This window comes from Phocoena phocoena, chromosome 2 (genome assembly GCF_963924675.1).
Source record: "Phocoena phocoena chromosome 2, mPhoPho1.1, whole genome shotgun sequence".
Classification (NCBI taxonomy): Eukaryota; Metazoa; Chordata; class Mammalia; order Artiodactyla; family Phocoenidae; genus Phocoena; species Phocoena phocoena.
The window spans coordinates 140,931,159-140,944,603 of record NC_089220.1 but is presented as its reverse complement, the minus strand read 5'-3'; the positions used below and the strand labels follow the sequence as shown (position 1 = coordinate 140,944,603).

General features: G+C 40.5%; 1 non-coding gene across 1 annotated transcript; it reads right to left on the bottom strand.

Moving 5' to 3' along the window:
* Positions 1-1,110: 1,110 nt before the first annotated feature.
* LOC136119719 (small Cajal body-specific RNA 15) lies at positions 1,111-1,237 on the bottom strand. The gene has a single exon (XR_010655680.1). It is a non-coding gene; the product is annotated as a small Cajal body-specific RNA 15 (non-coding RNA).
* Between the last annotated feature and the right edge of the window lie 12,208 nt (positions 1,238-13,445).

Sequence of the window (13,445 nt, the reverse complement as noted above, 5' to 3'; positions counted from 1 at the left end):
AATCAGACCATTGTAGCCACAATCCCTCATACTGGGCAAAAGATACCAAAATCTGTTCTTTTCTTAGCTTTACCTATATCACTTTATAACTCTTGAGCAAGTTATTAACATAATCTTTGGTTTCGCCACCTTAACAAAGGGGAAAGAGAATATGTAAAACCACCACAGAATCCTGGTGTAAAGTAACACGGGTTTAATAATTCAAAATCCTCAGAATTTAAGGCACCTTTATTAGATGAGATTGTAAAGCTGGTTAGAGACTTGGATACAAAATGACACTGGTTTCTGGTAAAATTAAATTGCCTTTTATTTGGAAAAGTGTATGTTTAATAATTGACTTCCTGCTTATTCAAACAATATGCAATCACTTGTACACATGCAATAAAGTAATTTCTGAAGCATGTGCTTGGTCATCAATTTGCCCTTCTCATCCTCCAAAATGTGTTAAAATCTTACGTGGCTCACACAGTGGCAGCTGCCCCCAGCACAATTCACCATGATGTGGCATTCTGTAAATGAGACTAGGCTGGTCTCTATCCAAGGTTTAGCTACCAGAAGACTACCTGGGGCTACCCTGGTGGCACAGTGGTTAAGAATCCGCCTGCCAATGCAGGGGACAAGGGTTCGAGCCCTGGTCTGGGAAGATCCCACGTGCCGTGGAGCAACTGAGCCCGTGCGCAACTACTGAGCCCGCGTGCCACCATTACTGAAGCTTGCGCACCTAGAGCCTGTGCTTCTCAACAAGAGAACCCACCGCAATGAGAAGCCCATGCACCACAACAGAGTAGCCCCCACTCACCGCAACTAGAGAAAGCCTGCATGCAGCAATGAAGACTCAATGCAGCCAAAAGTTAATTAATTAATTAAAAAAAAAAAAAGACTTCCTGGACCCTATGAAGACTGTACTACAGGAAAGGTCCTCTCCTCCACTTTCCTAACCAACTTCTCCAACTTCTATCACTTCTATCACTTCTATCACTATCAACTTCTCTAACCTTCCTATCAATTAGAGTAAGATTCTCATGGGTTCACTATGTCTTTCTTCACCCTGACTCATCTATAAATTCACTACTCCTATTTTCTATAGTAAGACAATAGAAAGTGTATAACTGCTGTTGGTAGATAAGTAGGTCTTGAATTCAGTTTGCAAACAAGACCTGTTCCATCTACCTTTTCATTTAGGAGGCTAAAAGCAGAGTCAGCTTGACTTCAAGGACTCTAATTTCTTAGTCTCCAGAAGAACATGACAAGTCCAGCTTTTAAAACACTGTCCTCTAGCATGTCAAGATATTGAGGGAATAGTAATCTATTACTTTTATAACTTCAATCTTTAAGAGATTTGAACTCTTGCATATGTTTGCTTCATGGCAACCAACGCTTAATGAATCTAAATGCAAGGTAACAGTTGGTGGGCTTCCCTGGTGGCACAGTGGTTGAGAAACCACCTGTCAATGAAAGGACACGGGTTTGAGCCCTGGTCCGGGAAAATCCCACATGCCATGGAGCAACTAAGCCCGTGCGCCACAACTACTGAGCCCGCGCTCTAGAGCCCGTGAGCCACAACTACTAAGACTGCGTGCCTAGAGCCCGTGCTCCGCAACAAGAGAAGCCACCACAATGAGAAGCCCGCGCAGTGCAACAAAAGGTAGCCCCCTGCTCGCCACAGCTGGAGAAAGCCCGCGTGCAGTGAAGACCCAACACAGCCAAAAAATAATAATAATAATAACAGTTTGTGATTTGGAAAGATTGCACCCAGTCAGCATCTTTTCTGTCAGTTAGGAAGTCTCCTGGAAGGAGCGTAACCATGAGTTGGGCACAGCTATGCCCCAAGTTAGTAAAATGTCCCAAATATTTTAGAAATGCTACTGAACAGGGGCTAGTTCATGTCTTTCTACTTCAGGGCTTGTTTTCTGCTATTCCCCAATCCCAGAAAAAAATTAAGCCCAACTAATTAATTGCTTTTTCTTCATTTTTCCCACACATTGATAGATTCAGGTTTTTCTGCTCTATTTCCACCTCACTCAAATCCTGGTAGAATTAAACTATCATTTATTTGAGTTATGCAAATTCAACTAAACAGTTTGCAGCTGATTAAAACAACATGCAGTCATTCAGACATAACCGATAAAAATGTTTTTATACAATGAACTTGGATTCTAACCTTGCTGTCTCCCCTGTGCTCATTCCTAAGCCTAAATGTGGGTCTCTTCTTTGAAAGCAGCTTACGACAAGTCCTTATATTCAAATAGATTGGACTGGAGACAAGAATATAATCCATTCACTGGGAAAGAATCCAACCAACATAGCTGAGATTTCCCAGCTATGCATTTAAACAAAGCAGGAACTTACTTTTTACAAATGGATTTACTCAGTACACACATCACTTCTTGGTAAAGCCATCCTATTATTCGGCCACACAGAAAGATTTCTACCCTCTGACTTCCCTTCATATCCCAAATACCCATCCAATTAAGGGGGAGGGGGCAGTGAGAGAGAAGGAAAACAAGAGAAGCACGATCCAAAAATAAGGAAAAGAGCTCTGGAAAAGACACTTGATAGTGTCTTTTATACAATTTATAAACCAGCCACAGATTCCTGGGAACCTGGAATGAACACCACCCCCACCCCCAGCTCCTTGCCCACCCAAGTAATGCCTGTATAAAAGTTACTTCTTAGAAGCACTGCTTAATTCCTCCCTCTCCCAGGCTAAGTTCCACATACTCACCTCCTTCAGAATACTTAAGTGGCTATACTGCCACCATGACCTGTGTCTACTCCGCTTGACAGTAAGCAAATCAAAGGCAGGAACTGTGCCTTCATAATCTCTGAATGATCAGAATATGGAAACAACAGTGTTCTGCTTTCAAAGAGCTCATATATCTGAAAAGAAAAGGAGACATCAAATTGTCTTCCAAATTAAAAGAAAAGCCTCTTTATTAGAAAGTAGCTTTCAAATCTGTGTGTACTGGTAGGAGCAGGGGGAGTACTTCTCAACCTTTCTTCTGTTCCAATACACCTGATGGATCTAATACATAATCCCATTAGTTAGCAGTGCGCCATGGTGACTTCTAATATGGGCAGAGTGGGAGGGGCTTAGAAGAATCTAGGGGGTGGGGAAGATGTGTGTGACCTAGAAAGCTCCTCCCCATGACTGCAAGAGACCTTTGACACGTTTAATATTATAGTTTTGACTACTCTTAATTAAGAAAGCCCAAAGGTCTACAATATGTTTACTTAAAATGCTCTGAAACATAAATTTGGTTCATATCCTCTGGAGGCTGGTGAGTGGAAGCTACCCCCTTGGCCCTGAGCTTGACAGATGTTCTGATATCACAGCAGAACAGACTCTGGCTCTCTGCTGGTCTTAGAATCTAAGACTTTGATGGAGGAAGTTATATGCCGTTGAGGTAATGAAAAATTTAGGGACTTACAAAGATCACAGGCGATTCCTTCTTAAATGTTGTGTCCTTTTTTTTTTTTAATACTTTTTTTTTTTTTTTTTTTGGCTATGCAGCACGGCCTGTGAGATCTTAGTTCCTCGACCAGGGATCAAACCCGTGCCCCCTGCAGTGGAAGCATGGGGCCCTAACCACTGGACAGCCAGGAAATTCCTTTAAGTGTCTTTAAAAAACCATTTTATGTCCTCACAAGTGATACAAAGTAACAATTACAGTAGCTCAATGCCAAACAACAGCTCCACTCCCCGAGACAACCTTGGCCAAATTTATGTAATACCCGCGGGGTGAAAAATCAGAAGGAGGCACTCCTCATTACTGAAATCTCATCCTTTCCTAAAAAGTTGATGGCTGGCTAGAATTTTCAGGTGGGATCCTATGTTTCACTACTTTAAAGCAGAAAAATATGTTCCCAGCCCTTCAGAGAACTTCAAGCCAATTTCCCCAAAATAACCACATATAACTGTCAAAGATTTCTGCAAAAGAGAAGGCGTTTTAAACACCAATTACCTACTTATGTAATAACTATGAACTCAGCATCATTCCAGTAGAAATTACAGAAATATAAGACTGTCCCTGTTATTCCTTTTTTTTTTTTTTTTTTGCGGTACGCGGGCCTCTCACCACTGTGGCCTCTCCCGTTGCGGAGCACAGGCTCCCGACGCACAGGCTCAGCGGCCATGGCTCACGGGCCTAGCCGCTCCGCGGCATGTGGGATCTTCCTGGACCGGGGCACGAACCCGTGTCCCCTGCATCGGCAGGCGGACTCTCAACCACTGCGCCACCAGGGAAGCCCCTTGTTATTCCATTTTTAAGGTGATACCTCTGCTTATGTCACAATCACTTGCTATAGCAATCATCTAAAATTTTTTTGAAACATTTGTATAGAGCAGTTATTCTTAAAAGTCTGGTCCCTGTGAGGGCCCCTGAGATCCTTTCACTCTAACAACAGAATGTGTGCTTGTATATTCATGTGTTTAAAGACACCTCTCAGTTTTTAATTTCTAATACCATAAATATTGATATATATATATAACACACATAAATGAGAGCTCTTTGGAATCCTCAATAATTTGTAAGGGAGTCCTGAGAGCAAAAAGTTTGAAAGTAATTTATATAGAGTAACAGTGGGTCCCTCACAATGAACATCGAGTTGAATGAGTTTCTCAGTGGAAAGACTTCCCCTGTGTGATGCTAACAGTTTTCAATATTTGCTAATGTTCAGGTTGTTTTCTAGACCTCTTAGGCTTTCCCACGTTCCTACAAGACATTTCCACCTAATAATATGGAAAAGATGAGAGAGACAACGCACAATACTTTTAAACAGCACGAGCACTAAGTGCAGTATTACTTATGCAGACAGGTGAGGTGTGACTGCAATGCCCTCTACAGCATCTGCCCTGGACTTGCGGGCAACTTACGAGTTCTTTATTGCTAGTTTCTGATCCAGACAGTGTTTTGAGTAAACACTTCCACAGATTGTTACAGTAAATATTCATAGTGAGAACTCAAATAATAAACAGTTAGTGATAAGTCTTCCAAGGTGAGCATATACCTATGAACACCAGGCCTTTCTGTGTAAAGGTATGTAAGAGGTACGCAAAGTTTCATCTTCACGTTTTGTTACTACACATACGTTCCTGAATAGGAAATGATAGATGCACCTACATCTATAGAGTATCTAAAATGTAAATAAATGACAGTTCTAACTCCTGACACATAGTGACTTTGCCTTTGATGGATTCATACTGCACCTAAATGTACACCACCACCCTCTTCATTCCTGCTCACTTCCCCCCAAAAAGACTTGTTCAGCAATCCAAAGAGATGGTATGGTGTGGAGGAAAGAATTCTGGGTTGGAAATGAAGAAATGTCACTTCTAGTCCCATCTCTATCACTAACAACCTGTGTTACTTTCAGCCTGTCTCCTCTCAAAGACTGAGCTTCAATTTAAGATGAAAGGAGGGGGGACTTCCCTGGTGGTGCAGTGGTTGGGAATCAGCCTGTCGGTGCGGTGGACGCGGGTTCGAGCCCTGGTCCGGGAAGACCCCACATGCCGCGGGGCAGCTGGGCCCGTGCGCCACAGCTACTGAGCCTGCTCTCCGGAGCCTGTGAGCCACAACTACTGAAGCCCGCGGGCCTGGAGCCGATGCTCCGCAGCGAGAGGCCGCTGCACTGAGTAGCCCACGCACCGCAGGGAGGAGTGGCCCCCGCTCGCGCAACTAGAGAGAGCTCGTGCACAGCAGGAAGGACCTAATGCAGCCAAAAACAAAAAAATAAATAAATTAAAAAAAAAAAAGATGAAAGAAGAGGTATGGTTCCACCTCTAATACCAAGTGACTCTGCTGGCCGATTCAGGAAGCTTAAAAATTACCAACTGTGAGTGTACTTTTTCAAATTAATGCAACAGGCGCTGCTGCCTCAAGCAGGAATCATCGATTATGAAAGTCTGGGTTTGTACAGACCTTCACGTTGCATACCTTACTCAACACAGGATAGCGACCATGGGAAATTTCACCTACTGAATTTTTCTCTTAAACTGCATTCTGAGTGTGGATTTCTCCCTTTCACATCTATCCCCACGACAGCTCCGTGAGCTACCAAGCTCGTTTTTCAGACGAGGTCCAGAAAGCGGAGGACAATGACTTAGTAATGAGACCTAGGTCGCCGGTGGCGCTGACACGGCGACAGATACACCGACCCTCACCTCTACTCCGGTTCCCCTCCGCGTCTCCTGAAGCCCGACACTCCAGCCAGCCTGCCTACAAGGACGCTGCTAACATCCGCCTCGCCGGGTGGCCGGAGATCGGCCTTACTTTACGTGACAGAAGATGCCTGCTCTCCGGTGTCCGATCTCGGTGGCAACTCCTTTCTTCTTCCGGCGGAAAAGAGCTCTTTCCGCTTTCCGGGGCGCCGGGAGGAAGTCCCGCCCCACGCAGTAGCGTTGGGTGGAGCGTCGCGTCGAGGCACCGTGCGGAGGCGCGGAGAGAGCTAAGTGGTTGACGCTTTCTGGGAGGGCTGCCGTACGCCCGGTAGGGTGGTCTAGAGCAGCTAGGGACGCGGGTTGGGGGAGGGGTGTGTTTGTTGCTGGGTCCACGGCCGGAGAGGCCCGGGAGTCGTTCAGTGGGGCTTCAGAGAGCGGGTTGGAGACTCCATCTATTCAGAAAACAACCCACTTCTCCCACGGGGATCCTCCGGGGAATCGAGCCCCACTACCCCCCACAACTGCCCGTGTTTCTGGCCTTGCTCCACTTGCCCCTTGCTGTATTTAGTTTCTTACTGTCTTTCGTTTATCTGTGTAGCCCCATATCTTGCCGCAATAATGGCTACCATTTGCTGAACGTTGGCTGTGCATCTCACAGCAGTAGCTCATAAGCGCCTGGTAATTCTTGATTAGTAGGACTGTTGAAGCTCACTGATTCCTTTACCACCGCCGGGATTGAGCGCCTACGTAGTCCTGGGCTGGTCTATGGATATGGCAGTCTTTGGGTTGGGAAGGTAAATTAGAAATTAAAATTGCTGTTGTCTTAGTTTCCTAGGGCTGTCATAACGGAGTGACACCCATTGGGTGCCTTAAAACAACAGGTATTTATTTTCTCACAGTTCTGGAGGCTGGAAGTCCGAAATAAAGGTGTCAGCAGAATCATGTTTCCTCTGAGACTAGGTAAAACGCTTCCTTGCCCCTTCTTAGTTTCTGGTGCTGTCCAGCAATCCTTGGTGTTCTTTGGCTTGTACCTGCCTTCCTCCAGTCTCTTGACTCTTTTCGCATGTTGTGGTGTGTGTCTCATCTCTTAAAAGAACACTAGTCCCGTTGGATAAAGGGCCCATCCTACTCCAGTATGACCTGATCTTAACTAACTACATCTGCAATGACACTATTTCCAGATAAAGTCACATTCTAAGGTCCAGGAAGGACATGAATGGGGTGGGAGTGGGGGGAATGTGACACTGTACAACCCAGTATAGCTGTCAAAGAGCTTAAGAAGTAGGCAAGCCAAACGCTGACGATAAATAGCTGTAGTACAAGTGAATTCAAATATAATTTCATTAGATCTGAGAACTTTTCATGGACATTTGGTCTATCCCCTTGATAGGTGGGTATGATTTGGATGTGCCATCATAGACCATCATAGACAGCATGCTAGGCAGACAGACATCACAGACAAGCACAGGTTGGAATGTAAAAAGAAGTTAGGTTAAAGCAGGAGGGATCTTGAATACAGGCTGGAGTTGGAGTCTGTTTTGTATATAAAAGAATAAATTGAGTGCAGGGGAGTTGTGATTTGAAGATTAATTAACAGCTTGGACCAGACTTACTTTGTGTTACTTATTCCAGTTTAAGAAGTCGTATACCCTATCCTCTGAGCATATCCTGTGCTTTTTCATCCTGGTGTCCCTGATCATGCTGTCCTTTATTCCTGGAATGCTACTTTCAAGCTGCATGATTTTTGCTTGTTGATTTTTTTTTGTCATGGAAATTGTGGTGTGAAATGAGGTGGGGGAGGAGAGTTGTTCAACTTTAAAACATTTTTTTAAATTGAAGTATAGTTGACTTACAATGTTCTGTTAGTTTCAGGTGTACAGCAAAGTGATTAATATATATATTCATGTATTCTTTTTCAGATTCTTTTCCACTGTAGGTTATTACAAGATATTGAATATAGTTCTCTGTGCTATACAGTAGGTTCTTGTTGTTTACCTATTTTATATGTAGTAGCAGTGTGTATGTTAATCCCAACCTCCTAATGTATCCTTCCCCCACTTTCCCCTTTGGTAATCATAAATTTGTTTTCTATGTCTGTGTGTATTTCTCTTGTAAATAAGTTCATTTGTATCAGTTTTTTAGATTCCACATATAAGTGATATCATATAATATTTGTCTTTCTCTGTCAGACTGACTTCACTTAGTATGATAATCTCTAAGTCTATCCATGTTGCTGCCACACATGACGTTATTTCATTCTTTTTTATGGCTGAGTAATATTCCATAGGTATATATGTGTGTGTGTGTGTGTGTGTGTGTGTGTGTATATATATATATATATATATATATGCCACATCTTCTTTATCCATTCATCTGTCAACGGGCATTTAGGTTGCTTCCATGTCTTGGCTATTATAAATAGTGCTGCTGTGAACATTGGGGTGCATGTTTCTTTTAGAATCGGAGTTTTTGACTTTTCCAGATATATGCCCAGGAGTGGGATTGCTGGATCATATGGTAACTCTATTTTTAGTTTTTTAAGGAACCTCCAGACTGTTCTCCATAGTGGCTGCACCAATTTACATTCCCACCAACAGTATAGGAGGGTTCCCTTTTCTCCATACCCTCTCCAGCATTTATGATTTGTAGACTTTTTGGTGATGGCCATTCTGACCTATGTGAAGTGATACCTCATTGTAGTTCAACTTATTTTGTATTGTTAGCATCCCCCTGATAGAAAAACCTGATAAATACAGCACAAGGGGAAGAAAAAAAAAATGCTAGAGACCAAACTCACATAGATACAAAGCTCTAAAGTAAAATATTAGCAAATTCAATCTTGCACTTCATTTGGAACAAGAAAGCACTTATGAAATGATTTAATATTAGAAAATCTGGGACTTCCCTGGTGGTCCAGTGGTTATGACTCTGTCTTCCAATGCAGGAGGCATGGGTTTGATCCCTGGTCGGGGAACTAAGATCCCACATGCCGCAGGGTGCGGCCAAAAACTGAAAACAACAAGAAAAAGAAAGAAAAGAAAACCTGTTGCTATAAGTCATTTGTATAGTTTAGAGGTTTAAAAACTGATCATCTCTACTGATAAAATGTTTTCTGAAAAAATTCAGTATCTACTTAAAACACTTTCAGCAAAATGGGAATGGATAAATAACAGTTGATAAAAGGCACCATAAATCTATAGTAAATATTGTACAGAACGATGAAACATTAGAGAAATTCCCATTAAAGTCAGGGAAAAATGGATACCCGCTTTCACTGCTAATTTCAACATGGTGTTAGATTTTCTAGCCAACGCAACAAAACAAGAAAAAGATAAAAAAGATTAGGAAAGGAAGAAGCAAAAATATTATTTTCAGATGATGTGATTTTCTCTCTAGAAAATGCAGGAGAATGAAATGACAAACTGTTAGAACTAGTTAAATGGTTCAGCAAAGTGGCTAAATCAACATATAAAAACTTAAAATTTTCTTATATACCAGTAATAAAATAGAAAAAAAGGAACCTATCAGAATACACTGAGCAAAAGATGTACAAGAATTTTATGGGAAATATGAAATATTATTGAAAGACATGAAAGACCTAAGTAAATGGAGGTTTTCATGTTCCAGGATGAGAAAATTCAGTGTATTAAAGATAAAAGTTTATGACAAAAATTTTTGAAACAGTGCCTGTCGAAATACTGATAGGCTCTTCAAATGACTTTATTTGGTCAAAGTATATTATTCTTTGATACACTCCTAAGTGTCATTTATTGATATTTTATTTAGAATATATCTCATTAGTGAGATTGGTATGTAGGTTTTTTTGGTACTATGTTAATTGTATGTTGGTATTTAAAATTATATGAGATCCCTTAAAATAAATTAGGGAGCATTTCACATTTTTCTATGGTCTGAAATAATTTAAGTAACTTTAGAATTATCTGCTCTTTTAAGACTGAATAGAGAACTTGGTTGTGAAACTATGTTACATGAAGCATTATTATATGTGAATTTTAAACAAGGTGTCTACTCTCTTCTATGATAATTGAATTATTCACCTTTTCTACGTTTTCTGGATCAATTATAATTTGCTTGGAAGTCATCCATTTCCAGAAGGTTTTTCAAATTAGTTGTCATTGTGTTAGACATAGAATTCTTCTATGATTTAAAAAATCTGTTCTGCACATGTGGTTGTTTACTTTTCTCATTTCTAACCTTACATAATTTTGCTTTCTTTTTTTCTAAGTCAGGCTCACAAGGGATTTGTCTATTTTGTTGAACTTGTCAAAGAACCAGCTTTGGAGTTTGTTTTTCTGCTGTTCTATTTTTCAATTTTAGTTTTTGTGATAATTCTTCGTCCTACTCTCTTTTGTTGTTCTTTTCTAACTTCTAAATATGGATCTAAGATTCTTTATTTTTTTCTAAGTGCCTTCATTTTTAATCTTTTGTTTTTTGTTTTTGTTGTTGTTGTTTTTTATATGTATTTATTTATTTTGGCTGCTCTTAGTTGTGGCATGCTGACTCTTAGTTGTGTCACGCATGTGGGATCTAGTTCCCTGACCAGGGCTTGAACCTGGGCCCCCTGCATTGGGAGCATGGAGTCTTACCCATTGGACCACCAGGGAAGTCCCTTTAATCTTTTGTTTTTAATGAAGACATCTTAAGGCCATAAATGTGCCTCTGAATACAGCTTGTGTTGTGTTCTATAGCTTTTAGTTTAAAGTATTCTCTTTTTCATTCTTCTTTACATATGTTGTAATTTTGCTTGTAATTTTCTCTTTGATCCAAGGTTTATCCAGGACTTGGTATCATTAAAAAAAATTTTTTTTCAATCATCTTTTTATTTTTTCTAGTTTTATTATGATCAGAGAATTAGGTTCTGTACTTTTTAAATTAAGATTTTCTTCTTTGTCAAGAACATAGTCAACGTTTACATATTCCATGGACATTTAAAATGTGCATATTTTCTACTTATATTTGGAAAATTCTGTGTTTCTATTACATCAGGTGTACTGGTTTTAGTATTCAAATTTATTGATTGCAGAATTCAATTCTCTGATATATTTCCTAGATCAGTCTAATTCTAAAAGAGGTGTGATTGAAAATTCCAACTTAAATGTATCTTAAACTAGTTTTTCTTGCATTTCCAAAAGGTAGGTTTATGTATTCAATTGCTATGTCTTTGGTTTGTACAGGACTATGACTACTCTATCCTTTTTGTAAATTGTGCCTTTTATAAATTAATTTTTATCCTATTTAGTGCTTTCAATTTATATCTAACCAATATACCCTTATCTGAGGTTAATGTTACTGTTCCTTCTTGCTTCTCTTTACCTCTGTCTGATTTCTCATGGCTTACCTCTTTATTTTCAGTCTTTCATTTTACTTTGTTTCACTTCTAGTAAAAAAAAATTATAGATATAACAAATGAGCAATTTGAATTTTCTTTTTCACCTAGAGAGTTAAGCTGCCATGCAGAAGCCAGCTATTGTGATGAGCAGATCATCAGATCCATGGTGGCTTAGAGCTGGGATACTTTTCTGTCGCAAAAAGAAATTTATATTAAGATAAACAGTAGTTTACAGTTTAGCTTGTGATATCACTATATTGTAAAATATCATTAAGTACAAAAAATAGCCTAGAAATATAGCCATCAAAATCTTGACAACAGACTTCTCAGGCTGCTCAGTAATAAAAAACAAATGCACTATTGTTAGGATTATTTACATGCTATATGGAATTGACCAAGGACCAAAAGCCTGTCATCTCCTTAGCTAGAAACAGTGTACCAATGCTCACAACCCCCTCCCCTTTATCTCAATACATTTGGTAGCTTGATGCTATTAAAAAACACCCAGCTAACTCCTTTTAGGTATATTTCTGAAAGGAAAAGGGAGATCAAGAAATGTCTCAGGTAGAACAGCCAAATCAAACAAAATTGCTAACCAGTCAGGACTTCCTTGTGACTCCAACAGCTGCACATGTGTGTCCTCTAGTGCTAGGTAAATGAGCAGGACTGCAGGAGCATAGGTACTCCTGATAAAGTGACTGGACATCTTTTTCTTCTTCTTCTTGAGTGGCTGTTGCCCACTGTGAACTCTCACAGTAAACTAATCAGCCCCCTGCATTCTATTCCTTTGCAATTGTCCACATAAATGGACACATCTAGACTCACTCACAGATGCTATGACCCCTGAAGACAAAAATCTGGCTTTTTTAAAAAAAACTCTATACCCTCCATATCACTTAGCTTTGAAAAGCCATCACCCAGACATTGTTGCTGAATTTGAAAGGACAGAGAGTTATATGAAGAAAACTTGTTGAAAGTCCTGAAAAACAAAAAGGAAGGCTTAAATGATGGAAAGGCGCATCAAGGCCTTGAACATGAGGATTCAATACTATAAAGATGTGATTTCTCCTGAAGATACTGCAATATTTTTTCTATCAATTACTCTCATTTTATCAGTTACTCTCATTACGCTCATATCAATTTTCCAGGAGAACATTTCACACTTTCCCCTGTCTCTTCAGAACTCTCCCCACCTCCTTGATTTCTTATTGATAATATAGAAGCAATCAGGAGATAACTCCACACTCTCAGTCCTCCCTCTGCCCCCATTTGCCTACCTTCCCAAATCTGTCCCATATAGTCTCTCCCGTTAGTATGGATCAGTCTGGGCTCTTATTTACACCCAGTCCCTCCATCTGCGAACTAGATTCCGTCTCCTCTCAACCACTCAAGGAGACTGTGATCCTGCCATTATTCCTCTCTTCTCTGAATTGTCCACTTTTCCCTTTCTACTGGGTGATTCCTGTTAGTTTACAGATAGATTATAATAACTGCTGTCATTTACAAAGATATCCCTCCCTTGACCCAATATCCTATTGCAGCCCCTACTCCATTTCTCTGCTTTCATTTACAGCAATAACTCCTTGAAATTATAGTTCATTGTCTTTATTTTCTCATCTTCTATTGTCTTTAACCCCCTCCCATCTGATTTTCATCCCCACCATAGAAAACCATTCTTGTTATGCCTCCCATATTCTCTTTTTTGTTGTTGTTTTTTAATTATTTATTTATTTTTGGCTGCATTGGGTCTCCGTTGCTGCGCATAGGCTTTCTCTAGTTGCGGCGAGCGGGGGCTACTCTTCATTGCGGTGCACGGGTTTCTTATTGCGGTGGCTTCTCTTGTTGCGGAGCACGGGCTCTAGGCGTGCGGACTTCAGTAGTTGTAGCACACGGGCTCAGTAGTTGTGGTGCACGAGCTTAGTTGCTCCGTGGCAT